The following is a 24747-nucleotide window of genomic DNA, read 5'->3' on the forward strand; positions in this document are numbered from 1 at the left end:
AACTCATAGGTTGATCAGTTTTGCGCAAAATACTTCAGGATACATTCCCCTGACTTCCCTGTCTACATACGTTGAGGGATGGTGGATCTAAGACAATGTACATTTCATTCCCCTGAATTGCTTTCACACTGACCCCCCCTATACACCTGAAGCATGCTCTCCTGCAGTGTCTTGCATATTCCATGGTTCAGACTAGGGCTCCAAGGTTATACCACATGCCTGAGGCCCATGAAAAACAGGGGACCCAGGTCAACTAGTGCATGGCAGGATGTGAGGGTTCTAAACCACTGTAATGAGTGTAAACCTCCTTCCAGCTAGCCACCAACAACATCTAAGTTGATCTGTTTTGCACTAAATACTTCGGGATACAAGCTCCTGACTTTCATGTCTGCACACGTGCATGGATAGTGTGGCTACAATAAAAAACACTTTAGCCCCCTGACCTTCAACACTGACCCCTTGATACACCTGAAGCATGCTCTCTTGCAGTGCCTTGCATATACTGTGGTTCAGACTAGGGCTCCAAGATTATACCATATGCCTAAGGCCCATGAAAATGGGTGACCCAGGTCAACTGGTGCATGGCACAATGTGGGGGTTCTAAAACCACTGCCAAGAGAGAAGGTAAACCTCATTCCCCGTTAGCCACCATCACTTCCTAGGTTGATCAGATTTGCACTGATTACTTCAAGATATATGTCCCCAGTATTGGCTGTGCAATTTGAACTACATTATTAGTTTCATATTATTATTATTATACAGTATTTATATAGCGCTAAAAGGTTTGCTCAGCGCTGTACATTATAGTGGGGGAACTACCTCTTTAGTTTTATATATGACACCACTATACTGTCTCTAATTCAGCTGCTTGTAGCCTTGTACAAAGCATATTTGCTTCCATAAAAGTGCAATGAACCAGATAATACACAGCACATTTATATTGCCAAAACCCCAAAAAGCAATATGACATTTTACATAACAAGTAGTCTCTTATACATAGTCCTGGGCAGACCCGGGCTGGGACAAAAAATAGGCCCAGACATTTTAGACTGAACAGCCAATTTCCGGGGTGGGGGGTGCAAGGGCATTCGCGAGGGCAGTTGGTGATGGAATAATCACGGAGTCGGTCCTCAGCACTGTAATATAAAGGGGACTGCACTGTAAAGGGGCACTGTATTGATTACAGTGCCCCTTTACAGCACAGTCCCCTTTATATCACAGTGCCCCTAGAAATATAATTACAATGCTCCCTATATATTCAAAGAGATGTCCCAATCCAGCAAACAGACATCCCTATCCAGCAAAGAGATATAAGATACATCCCCATCCAGCAAAAAGATATCCCCATATAGCAAAGAGACACCCCCATCCAGCAAAGAGACATCCCCATCCACAGAGACGAGGTGTCTCTTTGCTGGACAGGAATGTCTCTTTGCTGGATGGGGATGTCTCTTTGCCGGACCCAACTGAGCAAAGAGACAGCTCAGTCCAGTAAAGAGACATCCTCATCCAACAAAGAGACAGCCCATCAAGCAAGGAGAAAGCCCGTCCAGCAAGGAAACAGCCTGTCCAGCAAGGAGACAGCCCATCCAGCAAAGAGACAGCCCCTCCAGCAAAGAGACAGCTCAACCACCAAAGAGACAGCCCATCCAGCAAAGAGGCATCTCAATCAGCAAAGAGACAGCCCGTCCAGCAAGGAGACAGCCCATCCAGCAAAGAGACAGCTCAGCCAGCAAAGAGACAGCCCAATCCACCACTGCTATAGACCTGTCACAGTGTGCCCGCCAGTGAAGGAGAGAGGTCTCCGTTGTCCCTTCAGTGCAGCTGTGTGCAGCGGGCGGCCGTGCAGGTGTCTGTGTGTCAGCAGCGCTACCTGCTCTTCACTGGAGCCATCACTGCCCCTGCTTTAGGCATAGCCGCACAGCAGGAGGTGAGTGGTGGCCGCGGTCTGTTAGCTCGGTCCAGGCCGTGGTCGTCACTTACCTCCTGCTGTGTGGCCGATCATAAACAGGCCACTTTTCTAAAGCATGATAGCCTCGGCCCACCAGGCAAATGCCCGGTGTGTGTCACGTTCCTGATAGGAGACTGAAATGATGAGGTCGGCCTCACTTGTGTCACTAGCCCTGACCCCACTGGAGGTGGAACAGAGGGTGTCTTGGGACCAGGGAGACAAGAGCGCCAGTAGATGTTGTTTGCAGCTCTCGCAGTTAGTGACCTTGGAAGACTGATGAACCTCCGATTCAGGCACGGTAGTAATATGCAGAGCTGGTATGGTAGATCGCCAGGTGTGCACCAGAGCAAGGCAAGAAGCGGGAGTGGGAGACAGGAGCAGTGTCAAAGGAATAGCCAGGGTCATCAACGGGCGGACAGCGAGGTACCAAATCAGAAGCAAGCCAAAGTCAGGAGCAGAGCTGAAGTCAGGAACCAGTATCAAGCAGGAGAGTAATCAGAGTCCGGTCAGGAACAAGACTGGTCAGCAACAAGGAAATCACACAGGAACGAGCAGGAAATGGGGAACAGCTGAAGACCTGTCAGAATTCAGCACAGGCAGAGGCACCTTTTAAATAGACCGTCTGGCGCCAATCTTTGCTGTGTGTGTGCACATGTGCATGGATGTGCGCGATCACACATTTCTGTGCGCACATCTATTCGCCAGCCATCTCACGGGAATTCCCTTACAGTGTGCCCTATGGCCGGTCCGGGCCTGGCCCTGGGAATAGGCCATAGGCACTAGCTGAGCTGTAATAGGGTTAGGTTGCTGCTCTAACAAGTTCACCTTAATCCCCAAAGGTCTAAGATTACACAGTCCTTGGATATGTACCTACTGAGGTTTAGTGCATGATAGTTCTTGTATCTCTGGTAAACAGGGTTTGGCAACAAGTCTGTAGAAGATCGTTATTCAGAATAAGGGCTCATTCACACTATGTGAGGTGGATTAATCACCAGTCACCGCAAGGGCATGTAGAAAACAATTCTTTTTATGTGCATCATTGGCACCACAATGATGTTGTAATGCATGTGTAGCACCCTCATAGTTGGTTGCTAGGATTTGTATAGTTAGGATGAATATAGATGTGTTTCTCTGATTAACAAAGAGACTATAGGAAACTCTATTTGGGCTCTCAGCTTAGCAGAGTGCCGTGATTGATTAGTTAGGCCTGCTCATAATGCTCTGATGTTGTTTGAGTTTTTCTGACTTTTTGCCCGTTTTCAGGAAGCTATGAGAGCCTTCTAAAACATGGATAGGGGCTAGGCAAATGAACAGCATGAATATGGATACAGCCCTGGACAATTGCAGGGGAGGTTGGCCCCATTACATGCTGGGAGTGGTATTTATGTTCTGTGAGCACATGGGTTCAGTGTCTTTCCTGGGAGAGGATTGAACCAAGCAATGCTGGAGGCAGGCTTGCCTTTCCTGGCACTTGTGGCCATGCGGGCCTCAGGTGGGTGACCCGAGGGCCTGAAGTCAAAGAGAGTGACCCTGGTTCCACAGTAAGCTGACACAGGGGGCTGTCTACCAAAGATCTGTCTAGTATCACTGGAAGGGTTTTGCTTGGAAGATTGGAAGGAGGCAACCATTCTGTCCTTGGGCCTTGTGAATACAGATGTTTAGAGATCTTGGGGACTCTAGCTACCCCTCTGGTGCTTGATAGTCCGCATGGGTCTGAGAAAAAGGGAACACTGGCTAGTGTTCTGATGAGCTTGCCCAGCTGTTGTTACTGCATAAGACTTTGCTCAGCTATGTTACCTGTGGGCTGTTGCAGTCTGTCGTAACTGGCTTGCACCTGAGGAGCTCAGCCCTGTAACTACTATTACTGAAAAATGGACTTTGCTCACTCCTCAACTACTTGTTGCTACAAATTAAAGAGAAGTCCGCTATCTGCATTCAGCCAGGACTTTGAACAGTGCTCAACTAAGAGATCATCTAGATGTCCTCAGTATGAATAGTTCTAAGTTGGAATATCCTACTACATTTCCTATGCCTATCCCTAGTTCTCCAATAAAACTCCTAAAAAACAAACATCCCCTAGACTGGTCATTGAAGACAATGAGCAAAAGAATGTGTGCCTAGCTGTGCGGCAAAGAAGGGGGAAACCCAGGCAAACATACAAGTAGCTCCTGCAACACGCAGCACAGTGCAATGCAGAAACATACAGCATTCTGCATTTTTGGACAACGTGTTGAATGTCACCGTAGTGCTTTGTGGTGCAGTGTAAAGACATACACAAAGTGTCACTATACAATGTTTCAAATAAAGTTAAAAAAAAAAAAAGGGAAACTGGTAAACAGTGTGAAGCATTGAAATGCATAGCACAAATCCCTGCTGGACCTCACACTGACAGCTTCCCGCATGGTAAAATGCTGCTTGTTACCATTCAGGTTGATGTGAACCAGTCCTATAGGTCTAGGTGCATTGCGGTACTCATGGAGTGACATAGAAGTTTTCCAAATTCCTCTCTGTCTGGTGCTGTGGTCCTCATCACTCACTCTGGGGTCTCTCCCTCCTTCCTAAAGGGGGAAGATCTCACAAGCATATCTAGGGTTACATTTTTTAGATCTTCTCTCTCTCTCTCTTCCAACTAAGTCCCTCCCATACCTTAAAAGCTAAGGAAGAAATCTAAGAGGTTGTGCATTACAATAAAACGGCACTATCCTCATCCTATAGACCTCTTCCTCCCTCACCAGTGTAAGATGGTGTAGGGGAGTCTGGGACGTCCTGATATCACCAGTGATCCTGAATCCCTTATGTGTCCCCTTAAACACCGATTAAAATCTTATCTATGCCAATATGCACATATTAAATGAGCAATAATTGTAGCTTTTAGCCACTTGCCTACAGGGCACTTATACCCCCTTCCTGCCCAGGCCAATTTTCAGGTTTCAGTGCTGTCACACTTTGAATGACAATTGCGCGGTCATGCAACACTGTACCCATATGAAATTTTTAGCATTTTTTTTAGACAGAGCTTTCTTTTGGTGTTATTCAATCACCTCTGGGTTTTTTTTTTTTTGCTAAACAAACCAAAAACCACTGAAAATTTTGAAAAAAAAGTTTTTTGTTAGTTTTTGTTATAAAAGTTTGTAAATAAGTGATTTTTTTCCTTCACTGATATGCGCTAATGAGGCTGCAGTGATGGGCACTGATAGGCTGCACTGATGGACACTGATAGGTGGCACTGATGGGCACTGATGAGGAGGAACTGGTAGGTGGCACTGATGGGCATTGACAGGCATCACTGATGGGCACTGAAAGGCAGCACTCATATATGGCACTGATAGGCGACACTGATAGGTGGCACTTACTTGCACTTATAGGCAGCACTGACTGGCACTGTTAGGTGGCACTGACTGGCACTGTTAGGTGGCACTGATAGGCAGCACTGATGGGCACTGATAAGTGGCACTGATGCGCACTGATAAGCGACACTGACTTGCACTGATTGGCAGCACTGATAGGTAGCACTGACTGGAATTGATAGGTGGCACTGACTGGCACTGATAGGTGGCACTGAAAGGCAGCTCAGATGGGCACTGATATGTGATATTGATGTACACTGGTAGGCACTGATATGGCACTGATGGGCACTGGCAGGTGGCATTGATGAGTACTGACAGCTGGCACTGATGGACACTGACACATGAGGAGAGAAATGCCAATAACCGGCATTTCACTATTTACATGTGATCAGCTGTGATTGGACACAGCTGATCACATGACCGAGCCGACATCTTCGGCTCTTTCCGTTGATTGGTGATCCGCTGTGTCCAAGGGACACAGCGCACCTACGATCGCCATGCTGCGTGCTCCTGGAGCGCTCTCCTGGAGCGCGCATGCGCGGTTAGAATGGGAGGACATCATATGACGTCCTCCCAGAACCAGAGAACCGCCTTGCGCCCGTCATTACCCTATATGGCGGGCGGCAGGCTGTTAAAGCAACTAGTATGAAAACCTGAATTTATTTTGATATCAGTCCCTGTACAGCAGAGCTCAGATTTAAAGAGGGAGAAGCGACATGTTGCCAAACCATTATGCTGCAGTGTTCCTGTGCTAAAAAGTGTGAGTTGAGTGACAGAGACATGAGCTCACTTGACCAATGGTTAATTGAGTGGCAGGTTCACCCTGATTTAATTTGTCATTTTTCCTGCAGCTATACTTATTGTGGTTTACATCACAAGATCTTGAGTTACTTGTTGTCCCCTGTGAGAATTAGGGAGTGTACAGTGTATCACACAACACAGGGATATTCAGCATGGTTCCCTTTTACGCAGTAATTGTACTTATTGTTAATGTCCTTACGTCTATGGTTGTTCCATATGCTAGCTATGGATGGGATTACAAGGCTGCTGTCTCTTTTACTGTAACTTTTCTCCTTATTGTTTCTTTTTTCTTTTTTGTGTTTGGTATTTTGTACGTAAGTTTTTTGTAAAACCTACAAAACTTTCAATAAAAACTATTTGATCAAAAAAAAAGATGTCATCTGGAATCCATAGAAGAAGACAAACTAGTCCTTTGCTGGATTCCCCCTAGTGCAGGGGTGACAAACTGGTGGACCTCCAGTTGTTGCGAAACTACAAGTCCCATCTTGCCTCTGCTTTTCAGAGTCATGCTTGTAACTGTCAATCTTGCAATGCCTTATGGGACTTGTAGTTTGGCAACAGCTGGAGGGTCACCAGTTTGACACCCATGCCCTAGTGTCAATGTTAAAGAGGTAGTCACCTGACCAAGCTATTGACTATATTGTACCGGGTAACAGAGAACAAGGCTGAATTTAAAATAATCTGCCCCTACTTGCCATGAAAAGGCCAATAGTAAAAGTCTAGTAACACTCCCTTACATTTACCCTTTTATTTTGTCATTTATTACTAAAATAGACCAAATTATTACATTTTGCAGCTAGCTTTTTTTTAACAAAATATTTTACATTCCCCTTCCTTGTAACCATGATAGGATCCCTCAGTAATGTTCCTAGCTTTACTGCACAGAGTTTCATGTTTGGTGGAAGACCATACATCTAAAGATATGCCAGATTGCTGCATATCTACTTTACAGTACATTCTATTAATTTTTAAATTGGCAAAATAAGCGAAAAAAAGAAAAAAACATACAGTAAAAAAAAAAAAACTTAAACATGCACAATGAAAATTACAGAATTGAATATAAACAGGTACAATGTAGGTTTAAGAAAACCAATAGAAAAACGGAACAGGGGAGTACACCTAAGCAAAATGTAAGTAAAAGCAATACTAAGGAGGTGTATAAGGGGAGAAATGATGAATAACGGGTTGCAAAAGCATGAAAGTGGTAAGCCCATGAGAAGTTTTCCTACCATTAGTCAGCAGACAGTTAGTAGGACAGAAGGGGGTGTTTTGAAGTTTAGTCAAGGATTTAAGATATGTGGGTCAGGAAAATGCTCCATATCTAAAGGCATAGGTCATCATTTCTTAGACCATGCAGCTGTAGTGAAAATAGAACCCTCTGCTTGGCACAAAAAATCAGTATGTGCACTGAATTTGCCTATCTCATAATCCAAAGAGCCAAAGCAGTAAGGTATAATATAGCTGTCCTGGGAGGGGGGGGGGGGGATTTTTTCCTCCACAAAAGTGAAGTTTCACTTTAAGATAAGATTAGCAGCATGTAGTGTCCATAGAGTAAGTACATCATGTTGAGTTTATTATTCATGTGGCTTCCTTGCTCACTATTTAATGATTGATAATCTTGGGGTAAAAAGTGCAATTTTATTTTCAAAAGCCAACAAATGATTATGAGCGAAAAAAGCCTTCAATGCAACGATTATTTAAAATGGCCGATTTCAAACAAGGTAAATACTCCCATTTGTGCTCTGTGGGGTACTGCTGTTAACTGCTATTAAGAGCTGGTAACCGGGTGTTGCTATTAGAGCTATTCTGAACCAGAGAATATGTATATATATATATATATTTTTTTTTTATGTTTCTTTTATAATATATGGATTTCTTACCTTGCTGTCCCCACACATTGAGGGTGCGTAAACACAGTTTTCTGTGTGAATTGTGAAACAAAAGACAAAGGCTTAAAGGAAATGCGCTGTTTTTTTTAATATATACTATTTATATTATGTTCAGCACTAAAAATACATTTTTAAATAATTAAAGTATTATTGTGGTCCTTCAAGAAAACCTAGCAAATTCAAACAAATAGGTAGCTGATGTTATAGGCAAATCTCATATTTTCTTAGAAAAGTCAATTTTTGTCCCACCCTTCCCTTTCCTTCTTATTGATCAGCTAGAAGAACATAGCAGATTGAGGACCAATAGACTGCAGAGTGCTGAAACCAACTCTATTTTTACTGTAAAAAGTAGGATCTGCATATGACTTTAGCTGCTCAAATTTCTGGATCTACTGATCTTTTGCCATGCTGTTTTTTATCTCTGAAGGTAATCTCTGTTTCTACTGTACATTTTTAATGTCAACATTATCATATAATTCATTTGATTTGGCCAGTATGTACATTTATATCACACTATAATGGGAACACTTACAAACTTAATCTCATCTACCCTTCTTCTTCTTCTTCATTGTATTATGTTTATTAGTACAGTACAGGTGAGTTATGTTCAATTAAAGGACCACTATAGTCAAAATATATTGTAGTCTGGTAACTGTATGTGAGTAATATCTGTAATTATAGTATTTGGTATACAAATTCCTTTTTAATTTCACATACCTTTTTTATAAGTTTCTACACATTTACAAGAAGACCAAGCTGTCCATTAAAAGTGACAGTTACATAAGTTGGGATAAACCATATGAAACTCCTGGGGGGTGTGGTCATCTCTTTATCTTATTCATTGGTGTCAATGCTGTTGCATGATTTCAGAATGAAAAGCACTATTCCCCTGTGTAAGGGAATGAAACAGAATGGATCAACTGGCAGGATCAACAGGGAATAAAAGTATGTTACGAAATAATAAACATATCATACATATATACAGTATTTATATATATTTTTTACATTTATTTAATATATACAGTGCTCAGCATGAATGAGTACACCCCTTTTGAAAAGTAAGATTTTAATCAATATCTCAATGAACACAAGAACAATTTCCAAATGTTTGATAAAACTGATTTTATAGAACATTTGTTTAGCTCATTACATGAAAGTAAGGTTAATAATATAACTTAGATTATAAAATCTTCAGTTTTACTCATCATTATTTGATGCAAAAATTAATACACCCCACAACAAAAACTACTATATCTAATATTTTGTATGGGCTCCATGATTTGTAAGGACAGCACTAAGTCTTCTAGGCATAGAATGAACAAGTTGGCCACATATTGCAACATCTATCTTTTTCCATTATTCAAGAATGATTTCTTTTAGAGCCTGGATGCTGGATGGAGAGTGATGCTCAACTTGTGTCTTCAGAATTCCTCCATAGGTGTTCGATTGAGTTCAGATCAGGAGACAAACTTGGCCACTGAATCACTTTCACCCTGTTCTTCTTCAGAAATGCACTAGTGGCCTTAGATATGTGTTTTGGATCATTGTCATGTTGGGAAAGTGCACGACGACCATGGACACGGAGTAATGGTAGAATCTTCTCTTTCAATATAGAGCAGTATATCTGTGAATTCATGATACCATCAATGAAATGCAGATCCCCGACCCCAGCAGCACTCATGCAGCCTCACAGAAGTACACTGCCACCACCATGTTTGACTGAAGACAACATTAATTTTTCTTGGTACTCCAGTCCTCACCTTTGCAACGCCATACAGTTTTGAAGCAATCAGTTCCAGAAACATTTATCTTTGTCTCATCACTCCAGAGTACAGAGTCCCAGAAGTCTTCTTCTTTTTCAGCATGAGCCCTGGCAAATTCTAGGCGGGCTTTTTTGTGCCTGGGCTTTTGGCAAGGTTTCCTTCGTGGACAACACCCATGCATGCCATTCCTCTGCAGTGTACGCCGTATTGTGTCACGGGAAATAATCAAACCAGTTTGATTTTCTATTTCTTTAGCTAACTGCAGTGAACTTGCATGGTGATTTTCTTCAGTACTTCTCATCAGAAGATGCTCCTGTTGAGGCGTTAACTTCCATGGATGGCCTGGACATCTCTGTGAGATGGTTGCAGTTCCATCTATGTTAAATGTTTGTATCACTTTTGCTACAGTATTCTGACTGCTAGTTAAAGCTTTGCTGGTCTTCACTAGAGATGATCGAATCGAACTTGGCGAAGTGGAATTCGTTTCGAATATTAGGAAAAATTCGATTCGCATCGAATCCGAATTTTAGCAAACTTCGGATGCACGAATCGAATTTTCCCCGATCAGCCGGCAAAAGTGTCACTGCAGAGAGCTCCGCTATTTCTGACAGTTCTCTGACAGTTCTGACAGTTCATTTACAGCGGTTGAAACATTGTATCTATTTGTTTCCATTTAGGATACAGATGTTTTTATTCGGAAATAAATAGATACAATGTTTCAACCGCTGTAAATGTGAAGGAACTGTCAGAGAACTGTCAGAAATAGCGTAGCTCTCTGCAGATACACTTTTTGCTGTACTGGAATTCTTCTTCTTTTCATTCTTCTTCTTCTTTTCATTCTTCTTCCTCTTCTTCTTCTTCTTTTCATTTTTCTTTTCATTCTTCTTCTTCTTCTTTTCATTCTTCTTCTTCTTCTTTTCATTCTTCTTTTCATTCTTCTTCTTCTTTTCATTCTTCTTCTTCTTCTTTTCATTCTTCTTTTCATTCTTCTTCTTCTTTTATTCTTCTTCTTCTTTTTATTCTTCTTTTCATTCTTCTTCTTCTTCTTTTCATTCTTCTTCTTCTTCTTTTCATTCTTCTTTTCATTCTTCTTCTTCTTTTCATTCTTCTTCTTTTCATTCTTCTTTTCATTCTTCTTCTTCTTCTTTTCATTCTTCTTCTTCTTCTTTTCATTCTTCTTTTCATTCTTCTCATTCTTCTTTTAATTCTTCTTTTCATTCTTCTTCTCATTCTTCTTTTCATTCTTCTTCTTTTCATTCTTCTTCTTCTTCTTTTCATTCTTCTTCTTCTTTTCATTCTTCTTCTTCTTTTCATTCTTCTTTTCATTCTTCTTCTTCTTCTTTTCATTCTTCTTCTTCTACTTTTCATTCTTCTTTTCATTCTACTTCTTCTTTTCATTCTTCTTCTTCTTTTCATACTTCTTCTTCTTCTTCTTTTCATTCTTCTTTTCATTCTTCTTCTTCTTCTTTTCATTCTTCTTCTTCTTCTTTTCATTCTTCTTTTCATTCTTCTTCTTCTTCTTTTCATTCTTCTTTTCATTCTTCTTCTTCTTCTTTTCATTCTTCTTCTTCTTCTTTTCATTCTTCTTTTCATTCTTCTTCTTTTCATTCTTCTCATTCTTCTTTTCATTCTTCTTTTCATTCTTCTTCTCATTCTTCTTTTCATTCTTCTTCTTCTTCTTTTCATTCTTCTTCTTCTTCTTCTTCTTTTCATTCTTCTTCTTCTTTTCATTCTTCTTTTCATTCTTCTTCATCTTCTTTTCATTCTTCTTCTTCTTCTTTTCATTCTTCTTCTTCTTCTTCTTTTCATTCTTCTTCTTCTTCTTTTCATTCTTCTTTTCATTCTTCTCATTCTTCTTTTCATTCTTCTTTTCATTCTTCTTCTCATTCTTCTTTTCATTCTTCTTCTTCTTTTCATTCTTCTTTTCATTCTTCTTCTCATTCTTCTTTTCATTCTTCTTCTTCTTCTTCTTTTCATTCTTCTTTTCATTCTTCTCATTCTTCTTTTCATTCTTCTTCTCATTCTTCTTTTCATTCTTCTTCTTTCATTCTTCTTCTTCTTCTTTTCATTCTTCTTCTTCTTCTTTTCATTCTTCTTTTCATTCTTCTTCTTCTTTTCATTCTTCTTCTTCTTCTTTTCATTCTTCTTTTCATTCTTCTTCTTCTTCTTCTTCTTCGTCGTGCCCCGTGACTGCCCAAATGAGTGAAGTGTGCGGTGATTCTAAGATCGACGGCACTCATCTGCATGTCATACTGACTGACAGTATTATTTCTCTTCCCCAGCAGACTCCAAGGGCATTTAAATTAAAGGTACAGTGTTCTGCACTAATATAAAGGCTCTCTGAAGCCTAGAAACCCTTTTAATAAGTTAAATTCGCGGTGAATAAATTCGCATCGAATCGAATTTCTCCCGCAAATTCGGCGAATCAGCCGAATCGAATTTTTGAATAATTCGCTCATCTCTAGTCTTCACCTTTCTTGTATAAAGACATTATTCTTTCTCAGGCCTTGTGACAGTTCTCTTTCATGTGGTGCCACTACTGACAGCCTGAAATGGGAAGGGGTTTTCTTTGTTAAGTAACGCCCTTTTATAATCAACTGTCTGCTGGACACCTGTTTAATGAATAATTAGACTCACCTGTAGTTGAATTCTTGTTAATTAGGATTCTGTTGTCTAAAATTTAGCTTTGCTCCTAAGATTTTCATTGGGGTGCATTCATTTTTTCAACATGGTCTTGAATGAATTTGTTAGGAAAAATATTTTTTGTGTGTGCAAATTACCAAATCCTGTTTGCCATCAACGACCCGCATTTGTGGGAGTATTTTGTAGTATAGTGTCCCATAGAAAATGTTGCTTCTGAGAGGAAAGTAAAGGTTTTCTGACAAATCTGTTGGGGTGTACTCATGTATGATTTTATATATATATATATATATATATATATATATATACAGTATATACAGTGATGAACAGAAGTATTTGAACACCCTGCGATTTTACAAGTTCTCCCACTTAGAAATCATGGAGGGGTCTGAAATTCACATTGTAGGTGCATTCCCACTCTGAGAGACAGAATTAAAAAAAAAAATTCAGGAAATCACATTGTATGATTTTTAAAGAATTTATTTGTCTTGCACTGCTGAACATAAGTATTTGAACACCTAAGAAACAGCAAGAATTCTGGCTCTCAAAGACCTGTTACTGTGCCTTTAAAAAGTCCACCTCTACTCCACTCATTAATCTAACTTAGTAGCACCTGTCTGAGCTCTTTAAAGACACCTGTCCACCCCACAGTCAGTCAGAAGACACCAACTACTACCATGGGCAAGACCAAAGAGCTGTCAAAAGACACCAGAGACAAAATTGTGGACCTCCACAAGGCTGGAAAGGGCCAAGCAGCTTGGTGAAAATAGATCAACTGTTGGAGCAATTGTTAGAAAATGGAAGAGGCTAAAGACGACTGTCAGTCTCCCTCGGACTAGGGCTCCATGCAAGATCTCACCTCGTGGGGTATCACTGATGATAAGAAATGTGAGGAATAAGCCCAGAACCACAAGGGAGGAGCTGGTCAATGTCATGAAGAGAGCTGGGACCACAGTTTCAAAGGTCACTGTTGGTAGAACACTACGCCGTCATGGTTTCAAATCATGCATTGCATGGAAGGTTCCCCTGCTCAAGTCATCACATGTCCAGGCTCGTTTGAAGTTTGCCAATGACCATCTGGATGATCCAGAGGAGGCATGGGAGAAAGTCATGTGGTCAGATGAGACCAAAGTAGAACTTTTTGGTCTAAACTTCACTCGTCGTGTTTGGAGAAAAAGAAGGATGCATTGCATCCCAAGAACACCATCCCTACTGTGAAGCATGGGGGTGGTAACATCATGCTTTGGGGGTGCTTTTCTGTGAAGGGGACAGGACGACTGCACTGTATTAAGGAGAGGATGAATGGGGCCATTTATTGTGAGATTTTGAACAACAATCTCCTTCCCTCAGTCAGAGCATTGAAGATGGGTCGTGGCTGGGTCTTCCAACATGACAACGACCCGAAGAACACAGCCAGGATAACCAAGGAGTGGCTCCGTAAGAAGCATATCAAGGTTCTGGAGTGGCCTAGCCAGTCTCCAGACCTAAATCCAATAGAACATCTTTGGAGGGAGCTGAAACTCCATGTTGCTCAGGGACAGCCCCGAAACCTGACAGATCTAGAGGAGATCTGTGTAGAGGAGTGGGCCAAAATCCCTGTTGCAGTGTGTGCAAACCTGGTCAAGAACTACAGGAAACGTTTGACCTCTGTAATTGCAAACAAAGGTTTCTGTACCAAATATTAACACTGATTTTCTCAGGTGTTCAAATACTTCTGTTCAGCAGTGCAAGGCAAATAAATTCTTTAAAAATCATACAATGTGATTTCCTGAATTTTTTTTTTAATTCTGTATCTCAGAGCGTGAATGCACCTACAATGTGAATTTCAGACCACTCCATGATTTCTAAGTGGGAGAACTTGCAAAACCGCAGGGTGTTCAAATACTTCTGTTCCTCACTATATACAGGTGAAACTCGAAAAATTAGAATATCGTGCAAAAGTTCATTTATTTCAGTAATGCAACTTAAAATGTGAAACTAATATATGAGATAGACTCATTATATGCAAATCAAGATAGTTCAAGACGTGATTTGTCGTAATTGTGATGATTATGGCTTACAGCTCATGAAAACCCCAAATCCACGATCTCAGAAAATTAGAATATTACATGCAATCAATAAAACAAGGATTGTACATAGAACAATATCGGACCTATGAAAAGTATAAGCATGCATATGTACTCAGTACTTGGTTTGGGCCCCTTTTGCAGAAATTACTGCCTCAATGTGGCGTGGCATGGAAGCTATCAGCCTGTGGCACTGCTGAGGTGTTATGGAAGACCAGGATGCTTCAATAGCGGCATTCAGCTCTTCTGCATTGTTCAGTCTCATGTCTCTCATCTTTCTCTTGGCAATGCCCCATAGATTCTCTATGGGGTTCAGGTCAGGCGATTTGCTGGCCAATCAAGCACAGTAATCCCACGGTCATTGAACCACGTTTTGGTGCTTTTGGCAGTGTGGGCAGGTGCCAAGTCCTGCTGGAAAATGAAGTCAGCATCCCCATAAAGCTTGTCTGCGGAAGGAAGCATGAAGTGCTCCAAAATCTCCTGGTAGACGGCTGCGTTGACCCTGGACTTAATTAAGCATAGTGGACCAACACCAGCAGATAACATGGCTCCCCAAATCAACACAGACTGTGGAAACTTCACACTGGACTTCAAGCATCTTGCAGTGTGTGCCTCTCCATTCTTCCTCCATACTCTGGGTCCTTGGTTTCCAAATGAGATGCAAACGTTGCTGTCATCAGAAAAGAGGACTTTGGACCACTGAGTAACAGACCAGGTCTGTTTTTCTTTAGCCCAGGTAAGACGCTTCTGACGTTGTTTGCTGTTCAGGAGCGGCTTGACAAGAGGAATACGACATTTGAAGCCTGTGTCCAGGATCCGTCTGTGTGTGGTGGCTCTTGATGCACTGACTCCAGCCTCAGTCCACTCCTTGTGAAAGTCCCCAACACGTTTGAATGGCCTTTTCCTGACAATCCTCTCCAGGCTGCGGTCATCCCTGCTGCTTGTGCACCTTTTTCTTCCACACTTTTCCCTTCCACATAACTTTCTATTAATGTGCTTTGATACAGCACTTTGAGAACATCCAACTTCTTTTGCAATTACCTTTTGAGGCTTTCCCTCCTTATGGAGGGTGTCAATGATGGTTTTCTGCACAACTGTCAGGTCAGCAATGTTTCCCATGATTGTGATTGCTACTGAACCAGACTGAGAGACCATTTAAAGGCTCAGGAACCCTTTGCAGGTGTTATGGCTTAATTAGCTGATTAGAGTGGGACACTTTGAGCCTAGAATATTACACCTTTTCACAATATTCTAATTTTCTGAGATTGTGGATTTGGGGTTTTCATGAGCTGTAAGCCATAATCATCACACTTATGACAAGTCACAGCTTGAACTATCTTGCTTTGCATGTAATGAGTCTATCTCATATATTAGTTTCACCTTTTAAGTTGCATTACTGAAATAAATGAACTTTTGCACGATATTCTAAATTTTCAAGTTTCACCTGTATATATATAAAAAATAGAGAGAGTTTTTTAAAAGTATTTTTATTTATTTATTTATTTTTGGACTTTCTTATATTTCCACTGTGATCACCTTCCTTGAAAAGAGCTGTTTTACTTTTTTGAGACATGATAACTAGAGATGAGCGAAGAAATGAAAAATTCGATTCGACTGATTCGGCGAATTCGTGGACAATATTCGATTCGAGTCGAATAAATTCGCTGTGAATTTAACTTAAAAAAGGGTGTTTCTAGGCTTCAGAGAGACTTAATATTAGTGCAGAACACTGTACCTTTAATTTAAATGCCCTTGGAGTCTGCTGGGGAAGAGAAATAATACTGTCTGTCAGTATGACATGCAGATGAGTGCCGTCGATCTTAGAATCACTGCACACTTCACTCCTTTGGCCAGTCACGGGGCCAAAACCAGTGTTTGGAGCCACAGTGTGGCGGTGGAGGCAGCAGCAATGGGAGGCCATACAGCAACCTATGACAAAATGGAAACCAGCAGGAGCGTGAGGAGACCTGAAAGTGGCACATGGCAGAGTGGGAGCAATGGGAGGCGGTACAGGGACCCAGGTCACACTATGGGCCCAGCAGCAGCGTGACCAGGCGGTACGGGGGCCCATGGCCGATATGGGGCTTGGTGGCACCTATGGAAGGCCTGTAATCTGCCAGCAACCTATGACAAAATGGACAACCGCAGGAGTGTGAGGAGATTTCAAAGTGGCACATGGCAGAGTGGAAGCAATGGGAGGCCGTACAGGGACCCAGGTCACACTGTGGGACCAGCATCAGCGTGAACAGGCGGTACGGGGGCCCATGGCCGATTTGACCTCATTCATCCCATAGTCCTGCCGACTCACGAATAGCGTGGCCTCCTCAAAGGGCCTGAGCAAGCGCAGGTGTCACACATGAGCTGCCAATGGCTGACATCTAAGTTACACAGGGAGTACCTTTATCCGCTTTTAACATCAGGAAATCTGTGATGGCCTTTAGCTGTTCGTAAAGGCGGTCTAACATATGTAGGGTTGAATTCCACCTTGTTGCAACGTCACAGCATGAGGAGTCGGTACGGGGGCCCATGGCAGATTACATGTCTGGCAGCAGCTATGTGAGGCCCGTAATCTGCCTGCACCCTATGTCAAAAAATTAAACACACCAGCAGTGTGAAGAGACCTGAAAGTGGCACATGGCAGCAGAGTGTGGCGATGGAGACAGCAGCAATGGGAGGCCGTACAGGGACCCATGAGAGACTCTAGACTTGGCAGCAGCATGAGGAGGCGGTATATAGGGGCCCATGGCAGATTAGGGGCCTGGCAGCAGCTATGTGAGGCCCGTAATCTGCCTGCACCCTATGTCAAAAAATTTAACACACCAGCAGTGTGAAGAGACCTGAAAGTGGCACATGGCAGCAGAGTGTGGCGATGGAGACAGCAGCAATGGGAGGCCTTACAGGGACCCATGACAGACTCTGGACTTGGCAGCAGCATGAGGAGGCGGTATATAGGGGCCCATGGCAGATTAGGGGCCTGGCAGCAGCTATGTGAGGCCCGTAATCTGCCTGCACCCTATGTCAAAAAATTTAACACACCAGCAGTGTGAAGAGACCTGAAAGTGGCACATGGCAGCAGAGTGTGGCGATGGAGACAGCAGCAATGGGAGGCCTTACAGGGACCCATGACAGACTCTGGACTTGGCAGCAGCATGAGGAGGCGGTATATAGGGGCCCATGGCAGATTAGGGGCCTGGCAGCAGCTATGTGAGGCCCGTAATCTGCCTGCACCCTATGTCAAAAAATTAAACACACCAGCAGTGTGAAGAGACCTGAAAGTGGCACATGGCAGCAGAGTGTGGCGATGGAGACAGCAGCAATGGGAGGCCGTACAGGGACCCATGAGAGACTCTGGACTTGGCAGCAGCATGAGGAGGCGGTATATAGGGGCCCATGGCAGATTAGGGGCCTGGCAGCAGCTATGTGAGGCCCATAATCTGCCAGCACCCTATGTCAAAAAATTCAACACACCAGCAGTGTGAGGAGACCTGAAAGTGGCACATGGCATGAGACACTGTGGACCTGGCAGCAGCATGAGGAGGCGGTATATAGGGGCCCATGGCAGATTAGGGGCCTGGCAGCAGCTATGGGAGGCCCATAATCTGCCAGCACCCTATGTCAAAAAATTCTACACACCAGCAGTGTGTGAGGAGACCTGAAAGTGGCACATGGCAGAGTGTGGCGATGGAGACAGCAGCAATGGGAGGCCGTACAGGGACCCATGAGAGACTCTGGACCTGGCAGCAGCATGAGGAAGCGGTATATAGGGGCCTATGGCAGATTAGGGGCCTGGCAGCAGCTATAGGAGGCCCATAATCTGCCAGCACCCTATGTCAAAAAATTCAACACACCAGCAGTGTGTGAGGAGACCTCAAAGTGGCACATGTTTGAGGCATGATTCATGGCGGATTTAGTCAGTTGTGTCAGGAACTGGTGGTTTGAAATCCAGACTAATCCACGCCTGATTCATTTTCACAAACGTGAGTCTCTCCACACTTTGGGTGGACAGTCGTGTCCTCCGCGGAGTTACAATACCTCCTGCCGCACTAAACACGCGCTCCGATGCCACGCTACTGGCCGGGCATGACAGCCTTTCAAGGGCAAATTCAGCTAGTTGGGGCCAAAGGTCAAGTTTCGTTGCCCAGTAGTCAAGGGGATTGTCTACCTCGGTTGGCAGGGTGCTGTCCAAGTAGGCCCAAGCCTGTTGTTTGAGCTCCTGCTCCAGGTCCACCTGATGCTGCTGCTGCTGCTGCGGCTGGTTAGTAGTTTCCTCACTGCGCTGGTGAAGAAAGCTACTCATCATCGACTGCAGACTGAGGCAGCCACTGCTGGTGGAGCTGCCACTGCTCCTACCACCCCACCCCTCCCCTGCTGCCATGCCAGCGGAACGCGAGCGCACAGGGCCCACAGTGTCTGAGGATGGACGTTGGCGCACAAAGGCAGAGACCAACTGACTACATAGGTGGTTTTTATAGTACGTAATTTTGGCCTCCCTCTCAGCAGGTGTGAAAAAGGCCACCATTTTGGACCGGTAGCGAGGGTCCAACAAGGTGGACAGCCAAAAGTCATCCCTCTGTCTGATGGTTATTATTCGGCTGTCGCTACGCAAGCAACCGAGCATGCTATGGGCCATTTGTGCCAAGGAATGCGAGGGACTCCCTGCCTCCATCTCCACAGCATACTGCCACGGTGCGTCTGGGTCCTCTGTCTCCTCCTCCTCCTCCTCTACCAGATGCTCCTGCTCCTCCACTCCTGTCCGCTGAGTGGAAAAACCACCCATTTCACTCAATAATTCCTGAGCACAAATGTCCTCCTCTACCTCCTCCTCTTCTTCCTGTCCTGCCCCCACAGGGGTCATGTGGCGTTGAGATCTGTGCGCCACGTCTACCGCACCCTGACCAGCCATTGTTAACAGCATTTGTTCCAGGACGTGCAACAGAGGAATGACGTCGTTCATCCCATAGTCCTGCCGACTCACGAATAGCGTGGCCTCCTCAAAGGGCCTGAGCAAGCGGCAGGTGTCACGCATGAGCTGCCAATGGCTGACATCTAAGTTACACAGGGGAGTACCTTTATCCGCTTGTAACATCAGGAAATCGGTGATGGCCTTTCGCTGCTCGTAAAGGCGGTCTAACATGTGTAGGGTTGAATTCCACCTTGTTGCAACGTCGCAGATCAGGCGATGCTGTGGAATTCCGTTCTGCCGCTGCAGCTCAATGAGGGTGTTCTTTGCGGTGTAGGAATGGCTGAAATGCATGCACAGTTTACGTGACATTTTAAGGATGTCTTGCAGTGGGATGGTGGATTTTAGGAACCGCTTGACAACCAGATTGAACACGTGAGCCATGCATGGCGCATGGCACAACCTTCCTTGACGCAGAGCAGACACCATGTTCTTTCCGTTGTCAGTCAACATGGTTCCGATTTTTAGTTTGCGCGGAGACAGCCATCTGTCGATTTCTCTGTTCATTACACTCAGAAGTTCCTCCCCTGTGTGACTACGTTCGCCAAGGCATACCAGGTGCAGCACAGCGTGACACCGTTGCGCCCTGCACATGTGATATGCCGGTCGGGTAATGGGACTTGGCACGGGGGTGGCGGCTGAGGACACGGCGGAAAAAGAGGTGGTAGAGGCGGACATGCTTGCTGGACCAAGGACGTGCAAACGTGGAGGCAAAAGCGTCGTGACCTGTCCAAGTTGCTGGTGCGGCTGTGCCGGCACCACGTTCACCCAGTGGGCCGTAAATGACATGTACTGTCCCTGACCGTAGTTACAGCTCCACACGTCGGCGCTGCCGTGCACTTTGGCAGAGACCGACATGCTCAAAGACTGGCCCACCATCTCTTCTACATGTGAATGCAGGGCTGGCACTGCCTTTTGGGCAAAGAAATGACGGCTTGGCACTCTCCACCGCGGCGCGGCACAAGCCATCATTTCTCGGAAAGGTGCTGAGTCCACCAGTTGGAAAGGGAGGGACTGCAGCACCAGCAACTTGGACAGGAGGACGTTCAGCTTTTGCACCGTCGGGTGCGTGCTCGCAAACTGTTGTCTCTTGGATACGGATTCCAAGAAAGACTGTTGACGGAATCCGAGAAGAGGAGTAGCAGGAGAAGGAGCATCTGAACGAGCGGAAGATGCCAATGAGCGACAACTCCCCTCAGCAGAGGTGTTGGAGCCTTGACTGGCTGATAGAGGGCGATTGACGACGTCGGGTGACGGAGCAAGTAACGGAGCGGGTGATGGAGCGGGGGCTGGGGCAGGCAGAACCGCCGTATGTTTATCACGGTTTTCCCAGGCCACCGAATGGTGACGCTGCATATGCTGACGCAACGCTGTAGTCCCAACATGGGCCCCCTGGCCACGCTTGCATTTCTGGCCACATAGTCGACATACGGCTACGTTTACTTCCTCGGGCGGCTTGAGGAAAAATTGCCACACCACCGAGTAGGAAACTTTGCCCCCGCTACTCTTCACTGGCTGACTGCTACTTCCTCCGTGCGCAACGGCACCACTACTGGCCGTGGTGGTAGGCTGCAGTGGAGCTGGTGCTCTACTCCGTGGACGTTTGGCTCCACTGACACTGATGCGACCCTGCTGCTGTCTCCTGGGCAACCCACCGACTGTTTTGCTCGCTGCCAAGCTGCCACCCTCTTCTCCTGATGATGCGGAAGAAATTGCCTGATGACGACGAGGCTGCCAAGTGCGATCAACCTCCTCATCATCAAGTAGGGTCTCCGCCTCACTACTAGCCCCCTCGGCTGCGTCTGGGTCAGGAGACAGACCTGTCTCTAGACCGGCTACCGAGCCACTCTCCTCGCCAGTACTTGTTCGCTTGGCTGCTGAAAAGGCCGATGTCTCCCCCCGTTCCTGACCGCCCTCTGTTAGCTCTTCCTCACTGTACAGTGGGGCTGAGCCCACAGCATGCGATACTTCGCTTGGTGAGGGAACAGCAAAGGAGCAAAGGACAGGGGCAGGTAGAGGACACGTGATTTCAGTGGGCTTGGTCCCGGGCCATGCCAACTAACGGTTGTGTCTGACGTACCCACCGACCGTTGGCTGTAGGTGTCAGAGGTGACCTGGGAAGAGGAAGACGACCGAGCCAACCAATCAATGACGGCAGGGTTGTCGGTGGAGACACGACCGCTGGATGACACCGGGAGCACTGGCCTCTGGCTGCGAATACTGCTGCCTCGACCCCTTCCTCTGCTGCCACGTCTGCTCGCTCCTAAAACATTGCCTCCTCTGCCACTCCTCTGCATGTTGTCTGACATACTATTTAATTCAACGATTAGGTGTCCCTGAGTAACAATTCTCTGGCACTCAGTAACAATTCTGTCTGTCCCTGAGTATGAATTCTGTGGCCCTGAGTAACAATTATGTGTCTGTGCGAGTAACAATTCTGTGTCTGTGCGAGTAACAATTCTGTGTCTGTGCAAGTAACAATTTTGTGTCTGTGCGAGTAACAATTCTCTGGCACTCAGTAACAATTCTGTCTGTCCCTGAGTAACAATTCTCTGGCACTCAGTAACAATTCTGTCTGTCCCTGAGTATGAATTCTGTGGCCCTGAGTAACAATTCTGTGTCTGTGCGAGTAACAATTCTGTGTCTGTGCAAGTAACAATTTTGTGTCTGTGCGAGTAACAATTCTCTGGCACTCAGTAACAATTCTGTCTGTCCCTGAGTAACAATTCTCTGGGACTCAGTAACAATTCTGTCTGTCCCTGAGTATGAATTCTGTGGCCCTGAGTAACAATTCTGTGTCTGTGCGAGTAACAATTCTGTGTCTGTGCAAGTAACAATTTTGTGTCTGTGCGAGTAACAATTCTCTGGCACTCAGTAACAATTCTGTCTGTCCCTGAGTAACAATTCTCTGGCACTCAGTAACAATTCTGTCTGTCCCTGAGTAACAATTCTCTGGCACTCAGTAACAATTCTGTCTATCCCTGAGTATGAATTCTGTGGCCCTGAGTAACAATTCTGTGTCTGTGCGAGTAACAATTCTGTGTCTGTGCAAGTAACAATTTTGTGTCTGTGCGAGTAACAATTCTCTGGCACTCAGTAACAATTCTGTCTGTCCCTGAGTAACAATTCTCTGGCACTCAGTAACAATTCTGTCTGTCCCTGAGTATGAATTCTGTGGCCCTGAGTAACAATTCTGTGTCTGTGCGAGTAACAATTCTGTGTCTGTGCAAGTAACAATTTTGTGTCTGTGCGAGTAACAATTCTCTGGCACTCAGTAACAATTCTGTCTGTCCCTGAGTAACAATTCTCTGGCACTCAGTAACAATTCTGTCTGTCCCTGAGTAACAATTCTCTGGCACTCAGTAACAATTCTGTCTATCCCTGAGTATGAATTCTGTGGCCCTGAGTAACAATTCTGTGTCTGTGCGAGTAACAATTCTGTGTCTGTGCAAGTAACAATTTTGTGTCTGTGCGAGTAACAATTCTCTGGCACTCAGTAACAATTCTGTCTGTCCCTGAGTAACAATTCTCTGGCACTCAGTAACAATTCTGTCTGTCCCTGAGTATGAATTCTGTGGCCCTGAGTAACAATTCTGTGTCTGTGCGAGTAACAATTCTGTGTCTGTGCAAGTAACAATTTTGTGTCTGTGCGAGTAACAATTCTCTGGCACTCAGTAACAATTCTGTCTGTCCCTGAGTAACAATTCTCTGGCACTCAGTAACAATTCTGTCTGTCCCTGAGTAACAATTCTCTGGCACTCAGTAACAATTCTGTCTATCCCTGAGTATGAATTCTGTGGCCCTGAGTAACAATTCTGTGTCTGTGCGAGTAACAATTCTGTGTCTGTGCAAGTAACAATTTTGTGTCTGTGCGAGTAACAATTCTCTGGCACTCAGTAACAATTCTGTCTGTCCCTGAGTAACAATTCTCTGGCACTCAGTAACAATTCTGTCTGTCCCTGAGTAACAATTCTCTGGCACTCAGTAACAATTCTGTCTATCCCTGAGTATGAATTCTGTGGCCCTGAGTAACAATTCTGTGTCTGTGCGAGTAACAATTCTGTGTCTGTGCAAGTAACAATTTTGTGTCTGTGCGAGTAACAATTCTCTGGCACTCAGTAACAATTCTGTCTGTCCCTGAGTAACAATTCTCTGGCACTCAGTAACAATTCTGTCTGTCCCTGAGTAACAATTCTCTGGCACTCAGTAACAATTCTGTCTGTCCCTGAGTAACAATTCTCTGGCACTCAGTAACAATTCTGTCTGTCCCTGAGTATGAATTCTGTGGCCCTGAGTAACAATTCTGTGTCTGTGCGAGTAACAATTCTGTGTCTGTGCAAGTAACAATTTTGTGTCTGTGCGAGTAACAAATCTCTGGCACTCAGTAACAATTCTGTCTGTCCCTGAGTAACAATTCTCTGGCACTCAGTAACAATTCTGTCTGTCCCTGAGTATGAATTCTGTGGCCCTGAGTAACAATTCTGTGTCTGTGCGAGTAACAATTCTGTGTCTGTGCAAGTAACAATTTTGTGTCTGTGCGAGTAACAATTCTCTGGCACTCAGTAACAATTCTGTCTGTCCCTGAGTAACAATTCTCTGGCACTCAGTAACAATTCTGTCTGTCCCTGAGTAACAATTCTCTGGCACTCAGTAACAATTCTGTCTGTCCCTGAGTAACAATTCTCTGGCACTCAGTAACAATTCTGTCTATCCCTGAGTATGAATTCTGTGGCCCTGAGTAACAATTCTGTGTCTGTGCGAGTAACAATTCTGTGTCTGTGCAAGTAACAATTTTGTGTCTGTGCGAGTAACAATTCTCTGGCACTCAGTAACAATTCTGTCTGTCCCTGAGTAACAATTCTCTGGCACTCAGTAACAATTCTGTCTGTCCCTGAGTAACAATTCTCTGGCACTCAGTAACAATTCTGTCTGTCCCTGAGTAACAATTCTCTGGCACTCAGTAACAATTCTGTCTGTCCCTGAGTAACAATTCTCTGGCACTCAGTAACAATTCTGTCTGTCCCTGAGTAACAATTCTCTGGCACTCAGTAACAATTCTGTCTGTCCCTGAGTAACAATTCTGTCTGTCCCTGAGAATGAATTCTGTGGCCCTGAGTAAGAATTCTCTGGCACTCAGTAACAATTCTGTCTGTCCCTGAGTAACAATTCTCTGGCACTCAGTAACAATTCTGTCTGTCCCTGAGTAAAAATTCTGTGGCCCTAATAACGTTTCTGTGGCCCTAAGTAACAATTCTCTGGCACTGAGTAACAATTCTGTCTGTCCCTGAGTATGAATTCTGTGGCCCTAACTAGCGTTTCTTTGTCCCTAA

General features: G+C 44.5%; 1 protein-coding gene across 2 annotated transcripts in view; it reads left to right on the forward strand.

Annotated features, from left to right (window-relative positions):
* GPD2 (glycerol-3-phosphate dehydrogenase 2) overlaps positions 1–24747 on the forward strand; it is a 304438-nt gene that overhangs the window by 278583 nt on the left and 1108 nt on the right. The window lies entirely within an intron of this gene.

The sequence above is a fragment of the Staurois parvus genome, unplaced genomic scaffold (genome assembly GCF_062004578.1).
Source record: "Staurois parvus isolate SC_StPar_1 unplaced genomic scaffold, SC_StPar_1.0 ptg000031l, whole genome shotgun sequence".
Lineage (NCBI taxonomy): Eukaryota > Metazoa > Chordata > Amphibia > Anura > Ranidae > Staurois > Staurois parvus.